Source organism: Leptosomus discolor, unplaced genomic scaffold, assembly GCF_034619465.1.
Source record: "Leptosomus discolor isolate bLepDis1 unplaced genomic scaffold, bLepDis1.hap2 HAP2_SCAFFOLD_35, whole genome shotgun sequence".
NCBI classification, from domain to species: Eukaryota; Metazoa; Chordata; class Aves; order Leptosomiformes; family Leptosomidae; genus Leptosomus; species Leptosomus discolor.
Genome location: NW_028237764.1, coordinates 1,558,252 through 1,570,312, shown reverse-complemented (window position 1 = coordinate 1,570,312; position 12,061 = coordinate 1,558,252). Strand labels below are relative to the sequence as shown.

Here is a 12,061-nt window from a genome sequence, read left to right as displayed (position 1 = left end):
GTGAGGCCACACCAACGCTGAACAGAGTGGGATAATCCCCTCTTTGGGCTGGCTGGTTCTACTTTGATCGATGCACCCCAGCTTCCAGTTTGCCCTCTTGGCTGATGGGGAACCTTGGTGACTCCTGTTGAGCCTGCTGTCAACCAGCACCCCCAGATCCCGTTCTACAGGGTTGCTCTCCAACCACTCCTCTCCCAGTCTACACTTGTGACTGGTGTTCTTTCATCCCAGGAGTCGAATCTGACATTTGTTCTTGTTAAACACGGTGACTCCTCTGGGTCATGGATACAGGTATTAAATTGAACAGGGCCCAGAAAAGGTCTGTGTGTTCCCCACGTACGTCCCAGTATGTATCCTTGCTAAGTCCATACTGCCTGCATTTGGACACATTCTTCTCTTTTAGGGGCCTAGGAACATCACCAAGAGGACTCTAATTGATGGCACACTCCTCACCAAAATGAGCTTTTAGAATCATAGAATCATGAATAGATTTGGTTGGAAGGGACATTCAATGGTCATCTAAAGACACTGAAATCATTTAGTCCGAACCCCAGCTGGGGCAGGGCCAGCTGGAGCAGGTTGCTGAAGACCTGGTCGAGGTCGGTTGATGGAGACTCCACCAATCCACTGGGGCACTCTGTTCCAGTTGTTGACCACCCTTCCAGTCAAAAAGCATTTACCTGTTTCAGACAGAATTTTGTGTCTATATACCTGTGTCCATCACCCCCTTGTCACTGGGAACTACCAAGAAAAGTTTGGCTCCCTGGTCTTCATGCCCTTCCATCAGGTATTCCTATACATTAATAAAATCCCTCCAAGCTTCCTTCTCCAGACTGAACAGTCCCACAACTCTCAGCCTTAACACCTACGAAAGCTGCTCCAGTCCCTTAAACCAGCTCTGTGGCCCTTTGCTGGACGTGCTTTAGTAGAACAGCAACTTCCTCGCCCTGGGCAGCCCAGCACTGGACACAGCACTCCAGGTGTGGCATCACCAGTGCTGAGTGGAGGGGAAGGGTCACCTCCCTCCACCTGCCAGCAATGCTTTTCCTAATGCAGTTTTAACCTAATGTTTCTCTACCCGTCCCGACTGGAATGGCCTGACTTGGGTAGAAGAATATTGAGGGAGACCACGGCAAGGGTTGGGCTGAAGCTGAGGCAAATGGCAGCCACTTTTTATCTGCTCGTGCACAAGTGCAGGCTGTCAGGTTGGTGAGGCACGAGTGACCCTTGGAGAGTCCATGTTGACAGTCACTCTCTCGCAGGTGCTCAGAACTGTCACCCATGAGGACTCTCAGTGATGTCACACTCCTCCCCAGCGTGAGCTTGTACAGTCTGGGGTTCCCTGGGATGCACTTTCGGCCTCTTTCAAAGATGGATGTTTGTCCTCTCTCAGAAGAGACCTCTGCCATTCCCATGACCTTTCCAAAGGGATATTCCAAAGAAATATCCATCTTCCCCTGTGAGGTCACTAACACTGTTCTTCCTGTTCTATGGTGGATTTAATTTCTTTAATCTTTCAGATATTTGCACCTGTTCAGGATACAATGACCATTTCTGAAGTCATCTTTTCAGATGCAGACTGACAAAGATCATTAGTCTCTGGTTTCCTCCTCCCCTTAATCTTTGCTCATTCAGATGCCTCTCACCTATGTTGCTGTTTTGAGCTTCAGGCAGTAAAATCTTACCTGTCTTTCAACAGTCTAATTGTGTCCTTAGCCAACCCTTTCATTGTCTTTATTTCTAATTATCTTGTATCCACCTACTGTAGATATTTCTCCTCAGATTATCGCTTGTAGGAAGTTCAAGATCATTAGAGACAGCTCGGACAGAGCATGTGCTTGCAGAGTGTGTTTTATTGTTCATGAAACTTTATCATGCCGCACTGTTCTCTACACATCAGGAAAGTTCTTCTGTGCCTGTGTGCAGCCGGGTCTGTCAGGAGATCAGGCGGGAGATGATGCAATGGAGCTGTAACATCCAGCTGCAGAATGCAGTGGAGAAGGCTGATATGACAAAAAGTGATGCAAGTTAAAGGGGACAATGAGGAAAACGGTGGGGTTGGGGAGGTGAGAAGTAAGGTTGTCCATACAGTGTCAGACCTCAAAAAAATGCCTTTCTGATCAGTCCAGACCTCCTGAGGAGACCCTCGGGATCGTTAGCACTTAGAGAATGCTGCTCTAACCCCTTCGCTGAAAGAAAAGGCAGAAGGTGTAACCCTTAAAAAAAAAAAAAAATTCTTAGATGCACTTTGAAAACTTCCTCCTGAACTACACTATGAAATAGCTCCAGTTATCTGTGCAAGTTTTGAAGACCTGAAGAAAATGACAAGGTAAACAGCTCATTAGGGCATTTGGGGCTCATTCCATGACCCTCAGGTACTGAGAGAAGCCTGAAGAAACCTCTGCAGAAGTCAAAGTCAGAAGCAAAGCCCAGAAGTCCCTTGAAGCCCTGACTGCCCCCCCTGAGGGCCCTTACTGACAAAGCCTCCCCAGGGCCTCCTTAGAGCAGATCACTGGAGGCCATGCTTGCAGGCAGGCCAAGGCCCTGTGCAGGGGGCTGGAATGCTGAGAAAACCCTTTGCTTTGCTTTAGGAAGCAGAAAGGCCAAGCCCTGACCCTCAGGCCCTGCCAAGGCCCATCCTGACACCCTCCATGTTCCATGTCACCAGCCTCGCTGGCAAAGGCAACTGCTCTAGTCAAGAGGACCAAGACCTCAGGCCTCTTGGACCTTTCAGCCTTGCTACAGCCCTTGGCCATCTCTACTGCAGGCTGTCCTGCCCTGCCCCAAGCCTGCCCCTCTTTCCCTTCAGGCCATTGACACCCTGCTTGCTTTCCCACCCAGCTCTCACCCCACCATTTCTACACCTTCCCTCATGTCTCTCCACTCTCGCTGGCCATTCCATGAAACACAAAGCCATAGGCTGATCCAGACCCCCTCTCGGTGACCTCTTGCACCACAAGGCTACCCTTGCAGTGACATCTCTTTTGCGTTCACCTCCAGTCTGAACCTTCAAGCCGCACTTGGTGGAGCTTTCCTTCTCTTCCCACTACCAAGAAAATCTCCGTCAGCTCTGAAACCACCCTTCAAGCAGGTGCACGCTGCTCTTGTGCCCTGAGCCTCCACTTCAGCAGGCTAAAGAAGCCCAGAACCTTCATCCTTCCTGCACAGGCTCCAAACTCCAGCCTGGCAGATCTCCTCGGCAGTCCTTCATTTCCTCCCCATTCCCCCAGACAACGGAGCTCCAAAGCCAGACTCTGGTCATCTACATGTGGCCACACCAGTCCTGAGTCGAGGGGGATGAGAGGTCCCTTGTCTGGGTGGCCACACACCCCCTAATGCAGCCCCGTCTCTGCAGCCCCATCTGCAGCTGGCCTTCCACATGGTGAGCGTGTACCACCGGCTCCTCTGGCATCCCTCGTAGTGCCCAGGCCCTTCTCCTCAGGGTCACTCCTGAGCTGCTCAGCTCCCAGCCTGCCCTCAGCTATGGTTTCACTCTGCCCCCGTAAAGGACTCACCACTTCTCCTCACAAAGCTTCCTGGGGTTTCTAGTGCCAAATCCCAGAGATTTCCAAGGTCCCCCAGCAGGGAAGCACCATTGGACCAGCTCTTCATCTGCACCCGCAGATGGCTCACCCTGACCTGTGGTGCCTCTGACAAGACAACAGCATGAGGAATTGCAGGGCACTACAGATCATAACAGAAGGCACTTGTTCAGTGATAGTGCTGACCAAGGGACACATTCCCATGGTGTTCAGCTCTGAAACACCAAAGGAAGGTCCAAAGCAAGGCAGAGTAGGACTAGGGAGGGAAGGGTGAACAGAGATGGGCAGTTTGCATGGGAGGGTACAAGGATGGTCAAAGGGAAGAAATTGTGACCAGGAAGTGAGGGAAAAAGAAAAGAAAAGGTGATGTCGTGGAGCTGATGAGGGCTGTTTGGGGGTACCTGCCAGGCAGCCCTGCATCTCTGCAACAATGCCTGGAGTGGGACAAGAAAGCCACAGGTCATCTGACCAAACTTTCTCTTTGACGTCAATGGTCAGCTGGCACCTGCATGATTTCCCTCCATCAGGAAGGCAAGATCTGTGTTGGATGGAAATACAGAATCATTCCTGCTGGAAGGGACCTCAGGAGGTCTCTAGGCCAACCTGCTGCTCACAGCAGGGTCAGCTATGGGGTCAGAGCAGGTTGCTCAGGGCTTCATTCATTTGGGGCTTGAAAATCTCCAAGGACAGAGACAACACCAGTTCTCTGGGAGATCTGCTGCGGTGCTTGAGTGTCTTGGTGAGCAGAGTATTTCCTCCCTTCTTTCAGGTGATGCCCGTTGGCCCTCATCCTCCCATCATGCACAACAGAGTAGAGCCTCACTGCATTTTCTTGCTGATATCCAAGAAGATCTGGGAAGGCTGTGAGGGCTCCCCAAAGCCTTGTCCTCTCCTGGCTTTGCACCTTGGCAGCAAAGGTGGCCAAGAGCATCCTGGGCAGCAGTAGGAAGAGCACTGCCAGAGGGTTGGTGGAAGTGATCCTTCCTCTCAGCACTGCTACACTTTCTCTTGCTCACCTCCCTCATGGTTTTTGTACCCTACTACCTTCACCCATACTTCAACCAAAGCTGCCCTCCACAGCAGAAGAGCTGTGACAACCCCTATCCATGCCCTCTTCCTGAAGGGCTCTACCAGGTTCTTAGGGAAGGGGATTCTCACCATCAATGTGCTTTTGCTGGCCTGTTAGAGACACTGGCAGAGGTGAGCCTAAAATCACGTATCCCAGCCAGGAGTCAAGGGCTGATCTATCAGCTACTGCAGAAAAAAATCACAGAATCAGAGAACAGTGGGGGTTGGAAGGGATCATGTACTCCAACCCCCCCGTTAAAGCTGATTTGCCGAAAGCAGGTCGTGGAGGATCATGTCCAGGGAGGTTTGAATATCTCCAGGGAAGGAGATTCCCTGTTCCAATGCTCTGTCACTTTTACTGTAGAGAAGTTTTTCCTCATGGTGAGGTGGAACTTCCTGTGCTCCAGTTTGTGCCCGTTGCCCCTTGTCCTGTCACTGAGCACCTCTGAAAAGAGCCTGGCCCCGTCCCCTTGACACCCACCCTTTAGACATTCATAAGTGATGGTAAGGTCCCTTCTCAGTCTTCTCCAGGCTAAAGAGCCCCAGGTCTCTCAGCCTTTCCATATAGGGGAAATGCTCCGGCCCCCTCATCATCTTAGTAACATCCATTGGAATTTCTCCCACAGTTCCCTGTCCCTCTTGAACTGGAGGGTCCAGAACTGGACACAGCACTCCAGATGTGGCTTCACCAGGGCAGTGTAGAGCAGGAGAATAACCTTCCTCGAACTACTTGCCACACTATACGTGATACACCCCACGATACCTCTGGCCTTCTTGGCCACAAGCACACATCGCTGGCTCATGGTCCACTTGTTGTCTACCAGAGCTTCCAGGTCCTTCTCTGCAGAGCTGCTCTCCAGTGGGTCCACCCCCAGCCTGGACTGGTGCAGGGGGATATTCCTCCCCAGGTGCAGGACCCTACATTTGCCCTTGTTGAACCTCATGAGGTTCCCCCCCTTCCCAGCTCTCCAGCCTGTCCAGGTCTTGCTGGATGGCAGCACAGTCTTCTGGCGTCTCAGCCCCTCCTCCCAGTTTAGTATCATCACCAAACTGGCTGAGGGTGTGCTCTGTCCCTTCATCCAGGTTACTTATGAATATGATACATAGGATGGGACCCAGTACTGACCCCTGGGGAACACCACCAGTCACAGGCCTCCAGCTGGACTCAGCACCACTGAGCACACCCCTCTGAGCTCTCTCCTTCAGCCAGTTGTCCATCCACCTCACTCTCCACTCGTCTAGCCCACACTTCCTAAGCTTCCCTGTGAGGATGTGGTGGGAGACAGTGACAAAAGCCTTGCTGAAGTCAAGGTCACCAACATCCTCTGCTTTCCCCTCATCCACCCAGCCAGTCATGCTGTCGCAGAAGGCTCTCAGGTGGGTCAGGCATGATTTCCCCTTGGTGAATCCATGCTGACTACTCCTGACAATCCTCTTTTCCTCCCCCTGTTTAGAGGTGACACCCAGAATCAACTGTTCCATCACCTTTCCAAGGATGGAGGGGAGGCTGACTGCTCTGTAGTTCCCCACATCCTCCTTCTTGCCCTTTTTGAAGACTGCAGTGACATTGGCTTTCCTCCAGTCCTCAGGCTCCTCTCCTGTTTGCCGTGACCTGCCGAAGATGATGGAGAGTAGCTTAGCAGTAGCATCTGCCAGCTCCCTCAGCACATCTGAGCTGGTCTCGTGCACTCATCTTACCCGCAGGGCTGCTCAGAGACACGAGTCCTTCCCTCGCACACACACAGGCAGTGCAGGGCAGGAGTTGTCGTGCCTCTCTGGCCTCCTGCTGCCATTCCCAGAGGCTGGCAGGCACCTCAACCCTGCAGTGTGTCACGTTGCCCTGCACTCATCTGAGATGTCCCATGGCAAGAGAAATGGATGCAGGGACATTTGGGTTCAAGGAAGCCCACCCCAGTGCTGCATTCCGGTGGTTTCCCAGGGGACGTTACCGTCAATGTGAAGTGACCCTGAGACACTGCCTGTCCCACTGCCCTTCATGGCATCCCCAGGAACAGCTGATGGCGTTTGTGCTCCTTCAGGCTCATCTCTCCTCGTGGATGTGATGTGCATTCTTACATCTCATCTGAACAATGAGAACATGGACGTCTGACCTGGTCATTCAGTGTCCCTCTGTGCTGGGACAAGAACCTCTCTGAGCTGGGGTGAGAGGGCAGTGCTGGAAATGGTGGTTGTGATGGGGCTCCTCCATGACGATAGCGCCAGGGCACGAGGTTTAACCCAGGCCGGCAACTAAGCACCACACAGCTGCTCCCTCCCTTGCTACCCCTGCAGTGGGATGGGGGAGGGAATCGGAAGGGTAAAAGTAGGAAAACTCGTGGGTTGAGATAAAGGTGGTTTAATAGGTAAAGCAAAAGCAGCGCACCCAAGCCAAGCAAAAGAAGGAATTCAGGCCCTGCTTCCCACCAGCAGGCAGGTGTTCAGCCATCCCCAGGAAAGCAGGGCTCCATCGTGCATGATGGTTACTTGGGAAGACAAATGGCATCACTCCGAATGTCCCCCTCTTCCTTCTTCTTCCCCCGGGTTTTATTGCTGAGCATGACATCCCATGGTATGGAATATCCCTTTGGTCAGGTGGGGTCAGCTGTCCCGGCTCTTTCCCCTCCCAACCCCTTGTGCACCCCCAGCCTACTCGCTGGTGGGGTGGGGTGAGGAGCAGAAAAGGTCTTGACTCTGTGCAAGCACTGCTCAGCAATAAAGAGATCATCCCTGTATTACCAACACTGTTTCCAGCACAAAACCAAAACACAGCTCCCTACCAGCTATGATGAGGACAATTAACCCTATCCCAGCCCAAACCAGCACAGGCAGCTTCCCCAGGGTGTCCAGTGAGCCCAGGCACAGACAAGACCCTGCTCTGCTGGTCCTTCAGGTCTCTCCCAGGAGGCCCGGCTGTGTGAGGACACTGCTGTTTTCCCCACACCCCACACCCTGCACACTCACACTCTTCCTCTGTTCATCGGCGTTGTCATCTGTGGGACAGTTTCTTGGGCATGTTCTTGAGAGAAACTTTGGAGGAAGACCTAAGCTTTCAGGCAGTGCCCTGAGGAGATCCACTTCCCTGATGGAACCACTCTTATGGAGGGCAGCTCTGTCAGAGAAGTGTCCATTGCCTGTCCTTGCCTGCGGTCACAGGACTACCACGCAGGAGGACTGTGACCAAGCTGCCAGAGCAATCGGGCCTTACAGCAACCCAAGGGCTCAGAGGGAGAATGTGGAAGTGGAAAGAGAAGAGCTCTGGAAGACCAAGTGCTCCTGGCAGCGCTGCCATGCTGGGAACTCTCTTCCCCTCCACCTCTGCACACAGGAATTCCCCCAGCAGCTCCAAAACGGAGCAAGGATCTCAGGAAAAATGTCTCCGCAGGACATCTTGGTTGTGTGTTTTGTTTAAACACACAAGGAGCACAGCTCCTCCTCTACACATCCTCTCCGTCTGGAAAGAAAATCAGGCAGTGAATTAGAAGGGGGGTACAACATCATGGCTGGTAAAACGCCACCATCAACACCAGAAAATACAGATGAGATGTTGGGCCTCTACAGAGGTACAGGACAACGGCTATGCAGAGGAAGATGGGCAGTTTCCTGCTTCCTAATAAAAGCCAGTCATGATTTTCGACACAGCATCCCTGAGCTCCTGGTTCCTCATGCTGTAGATGAGAGGGTTCACTGCTGGAGGCACCACCGAGTACAGAACTGTTATCAGCAGGTCCAGAGACGGAGAGGAGGTGGAGGGGAGCTTCAGGTAAGCAAACATGGCAGTGCTGATAAAGAGGGAGACCACAGCCAGGTGAGGGAGGCAGGTGGAAAAGGCTTTGTGGCGTCCCTGCTCCGAGGGGATCCTCAGCACGGCCCTGAAGATCTGCACGTAGGACACCACAATGAACACAAAACACCCAAAGCCTAAACAGACACTGACCACAAGAAACCCAGCCTCCCTGAGGAAGCCTGAGTGTGAGCAGGAGAGCTTGAGGATCTGGGGAACTTCACAGAAGAACTGGTCTAGGGCATTGCCCTGGCAGAGGGGCAGTGAAAATGTATTGGCCGTGTGCAGCAGAGCATAGGGAAAAGCAGTGCCCCAGGCAGCTGCTGCCATGTGGACACAAGCTCTGCTGCCCAGGAGGGTCCCGTAGTGCAGGGGTTTGCAGATGGCAACGTAGCGGTCGTAGGCCATGACGGTGAGAAGAAAATACTCTGCTGCTATAAAAAAGAGAAATAGAAAAACCTGTGCAACACATCCCATGTAGGAGATGGCCCTGGTGTTCCAGAGGGCATTGGTCATGGCTTCGGGGACAGTGGTGGAGAGGGAGCCCAGGTCAAGGAGGGAGAGATTGAGGAGGAAGAAGTACATGGGGGTGTGCAGGCGGTGGTCACAGGCTATGGCGGTGATGATGAGTCCATTGCCCAGGAGGGCACCCAGGTAGATGCTCAGGAAGAGCCTGAAGGTCAAGAGCTGCAGCTCCTGTGTGTCTGCGAATGCCATGAGGAGGAACTGGGTGATGGAGCTGCCGTTGGACATTTGCTGCTCTCAGGTGTGGGGGACTGTTCTAGGAGGGAAACACAATAAGTTAGGGGAGACTTTCTAAAACATGAAAGCCAGTTCCCATACCCCCTCTCCCCACTACACACACACACACACAGACACTTTTCTAGAAGCTCTTCCTTCAGCTCTGTGGCTGGAGCTCTCGTTGGTGTCTCATGAGAAGCAGGACCTGTGCCTGCTGGCAGCCAAGGAGTCAGCCCTGCTCTGCAGCAGGGGGTTCACGGGAACAGAGCGGGCAGAGACCAGTCCAGGGGTTCGACTTTGTCAGCAGAAACCACTCCTAATGCAAAAGGGCTGGTCAGCACCTGCACTCCCCATGCCAAGGAACCAGGAGGGCAGAAGGCAGTCGGAGAGGTTTGGGGAGGTGCTACAGATCTCCCATTTCCCCTGGCAGTTTTCTTGGATCTCAGAAACCCTCAGCACTCCTGCTGCACTGGAAGGGAACGGCAGAGCCCTGTGAGGCAGGAGGATTGCCTGTGCTTAGTGCAGAGGGAAGGGAGCTGGTCTGTCCCTCCGCCTTGTGCCCAGCTGCCCTGGGCTTGCACCTTTCTCAGGTGCAGGAGGATCACAATCCCATGTTACCCTGAAAAGCAACTCGACCCTGCTGGGAGCAGAGGGATCCAGTGCACACCACTCAATGTCCCACCCTTTCTCAAGGTCCCAGCACCCCACTTCTATCCAAGGACACTCTTGCCTCATTTCACCAACCCAACAGTATTTCCACAGCTCTGAAGTCTTTCCGTTCTCCACATGGCATTCAGATATAACAGAGGTTCTACTCGACAGGTTTGCATCCTGGAGGGCAGCTCAAAGCTGGCAAGGACACCTCAAGGAGACAGCCAAGTGCCCTAGAGACGGCACCTCAAAAAGGAAGAGTAAGCTCCTACTCAGGCTCCACGGACTGCATGGACCAGACCCTAGGAGGTGACAGGACAGCTGGGACACACGTTCCCACGGACACACCTGCATGGGAGCACACCCAAGATCAGTGTGTGACTCTGCAGATGAAGCTCCCATCCCCACAGAGACTGACAGCAAGAACAAGAGGACAACGCAAATAAGAGAGAGAAGGGAAAATGCAGGGAGGGTCCAGCTGAGAGAGGCCAGGGCAGAGGCAGCCGCGCACTCAGGGCAGCGTCCCCCTGCCCCAGCTGGGCACGCCACCTCCCAGACCCCAACCTGGCCAGGCAGCTGCTCTCAGCCCCTGTGCTCTGCAGAGGGCCCTGGGCACGGGGCTGGAGAGCTGCAGCACGGCTCTGCTGGAGCTCTGGCTGCAGAGGAGCTGCTTCATGGCTTGGACCCCCGGAGCCCTGAGGGCAGAGGCTTTGGTGGGTGGGAGGGGAGGCAAGGGGGCTGGCTGAGAGGAAGGGCTCTGCATGGGAGGGGATGACCAGGGGTTTTCTGAATTCTCCCTCCCACAACATTCCTGGTTTTAGTTTCCTCTCATTCCCAGATCATATCCCTGCTGCCTGGAGAGTTTTCTCCTGGGAGGTGTTTCCCTGTGCCATGCCTTTTCCCTGTGACTGCTCACAGACCCCATCCCAACCGCTGTGCACTCACCTTGGCCCTACAGACACTGCTTGCAGGTCACTGGCTGGATGCATGTTCCTGTTTGCAGGTGGAAAAGGGCAGGTCAGACCAACACTGCTGGGTCCAGCAAAGGTGATGCTGGTGCTGTCCGTAGGCAGAGGAGTGGCTGGAGGCACTTTCGGAGGCTGCTGTCAGACCTACTGGGGACTCTCACTTACAGCTCAGCAGGCTGAGTGACTTGTTCAAGCACGAGAGCTCCTTCGCCTTTTCTCCCCCCAAATCCCCAACACTAAGAAACTGAGAACACAGACTCAGGAGAGCCCCTTACCTTTGTAGTGATCCCTGCCTTGCCCTTGAAAAGTGCCCTCAGAAATGTCCTGAGGTGATGAGGAACTGTGAGGAGATCTGAGCCACACAGCACCCTCGTGAAACCAGAAGGACCCTCTCCTGCCACCACCTGCTGCTTCCACCCACAGCTTCTCCCTGCGCTGCTGTTGGGAGCTCCCTGGGCGGGCTGAGTGCTGACCCTGGCAGGAGACAAAGTCCCTGGAATGGCACAGAGTCTGCTGGGATGCAGGGACCCTGCTCAGAACGAGAGCCCTGGGCACCCCTGGCTGCACATCCGGCTTCACACTCTGCAGCCAACATGCCCTGTCCCTCTGACAGTGCAGCAGGGAAGCTGCAGGCTGTGGGGTGGGCCAGCTTCAGGAGATCGTTCCAGGCACTTGCACCGTCCTTCAGCCACAGACTTACCATGTCAAGGGCTCTGAAGATTTTTCTCCAAGCGAGCTCTCCTCTCTCCTCCCACCCCACACTGCCTTTCACCTCTCTCTGCCTGGCTCCTCTCCCCTCCCTGCCTGCAGGCAGCACCCCCAGCCCTGCTCCTGGGCAGAGCTGTCTCTCTGCAGCGCTGCCCGCTTGCCAGCAGCTCCCTCCATCCCAGGAGCCCAGCCCAGCTCAGCAGCAGGGGAGCAGCCCAAGGCAGCCCTTTCTCTGCCCCCTCTGGGCTCCCTCCAGCTGTCCCTGGGGCTCCAGGAACACCTGCTCTCAAACAGGCTGAAATCATCCTGAGGTTTTTCTTTCTCAGCTGGAGAGAGAAAAGATTTCAGAGACAAAGTTATATCTAAAAATCACCTTTTTTTGTCTCATTATCAGACAGGAGATGGAGGCAGTGACAGGCAGGGATCTCCTTTACCCCTGCTGAGGGAAGAGATTCAGCTGAATCAATGGAGACATCTCACCCTGCAGTTCTATTCCTGGCATTTGAAGGAGACTCAGCTCCCTCCCATGCCTGCCACAGACCCACAGGAGGTGGGATTCCTCTGGCCTCTCTTCAGCTCTGCATAAAATAAGCACCTGCATT

At 53.9% G+C, this 12,061-nt stretch overlaps 1 pseudogene; it reads right to left on the bottom strand.

Moving 5' to 3' along the window:
• Window positions 1-8,184: 8,184 nt before the first annotated feature.
• Window positions 8,185-9,144, bottom strand: LOC147412957 (olfactory receptor 14C36-like; annotated as a pseudogene).
• Between the last annotated feature and the right edge of the window lie 2,917 nt (window positions 9,145-12,061).